The 1,514-nt window shown below is 44.1% G+C and overlaps 1 pseudogene; it reads left to right on the top strand.

The window, feature by feature from the left end:
* Window positions 1-1,514, top strand: LOC110272155 (annotated as a pseudogene).

The following is a 1,514-nucleotide window of genomic DNA, read 5'->3' as shown; positions in this document are numbered from 1 at the left end:
TGAGTATTAAGCACAAGAGGACTATGATAGAGGTATAGATCTGAATTTATTACTAGAAGTGTTAGTAGGCTAGCATTAGGAAAAGAGTGAACTAACAATCCATTTTTTCGAATAATAATATGATTTTTGTAAAAAAAAAATTCATGCCTTTATTTCCTATTTTTGTGACATAATGTGATCTCTGTGGATGTTTCTTCATCAATTCTGAACGAAAAATACTGACCTATCACAATAATCGTGTGTGCTAGCACCCCCTCCTTACTGAGGTGGATGTTCACTGCATATATATACACCTCGAAATGGTGAGGTAGTTAGTTGTCATCTTCCATGTCTCCAAAAATATCGTCGTTTTCATGGAAGGAGACTTCTCATACGTTGTTGAATGAGCACCATGCTTATCTTCAATCTCTCTCGTCGACTCAACCCGCACCTTCGTCTGCCCGCCAATCTCCAATTTCCAGTTGTTGCCGTAGGACTTGGATTCTCTGGTCGCATCTACGTACGCGTCAATCTCAAATTCTCAGGTCTCCCCCTCCACCACTCCAATAATGCCAAACAGTTCCTCGTAACCAACCTCCTCCTCAATTGTGAGACCTCCCTTACTTCCTTCATCGTCTTTGCCGCACCCTGCAGCAACTGCCAATAGTTCCTGCAAGAGCTTTGTGATTCAGAGAACATCTAAATCCTCATAACTTCCGACAACAACAACCAATTTACTCCCTCTCTGACTTCCTCCCACACCATTACGGTCCCATCGATCTCTTCCTCGAAGGCTCCCCTTTTCTCTTGGAGCCCCCGAAACAATGAGTTGAGGCTCACAACCCGAACCCGAATGAACCACGATGATCAAGATGAGAATTTGAGATCCAATAATGGTGTTGTTTGCAATAAACACGGTACGGTCGTTGATGATGAGAAGTTAAAGATTGTGGCTTTGGAGGCTGCGAATGCGTCACATGCACCTTACAATGGGCGGTCCCCTCCAGGAGTGGCTCTGGTGGATTGCGACAGGAAGTTGTATAAGGGATCTCACATGGAATCGGTGGCGTTTAACCAGAGCTTAGGGCCAGTGCAAGTGGCGATGGTGGTGGGTAAGATGAGATCGTGGGTGCAGTGTTGGTGGAGAAAAAAGGTGCTCCAGTGAGACAGAAAGAGACGGCGAGATTGTTGATGCATTCCATTTCAGCCATGTGCCACTTGCAAGTATTGCTTTGCTGTTCTGATTCTGATGATGTTTGACAATTGGCATGGTTTTTTATATTATGATAATTGTTGTTGGTTTCTAATGGATCATGGTACTCATTCATGGATATGAGTCAATGAGTCATGAATGGATGAGAGGACAATGTATGAGAAGTCTCCTCCCATGGAAACGACGACGATTTTGCGTACGTGGAAGAAGACAGCTAACCCCCTAACCATTTCGAGGTATACACGTATGTAGCAAACATCCGCCTCAGCAAGGAAAGGTGTCAGCATACACAGTTACCGTGACAAATTAGTGTTTTCCGTTC

Source organism: Arachis ipaensis, chromosome B05, assembly GCF_000816755.2.
Source record: "Arachis ipaensis cultivar K30076 chromosome B05, Araip1.1, whole genome shotgun sequence".
Lineage (NCBI taxonomy): Eukaryota > Viridiplantae > Streptophyta > Magnoliopsida > Fabales > Fabaceae > Arachis > Arachis ipaensis.
This window is presented reverse-complemented; position numbering and strand designations above follow the sequence as displayed.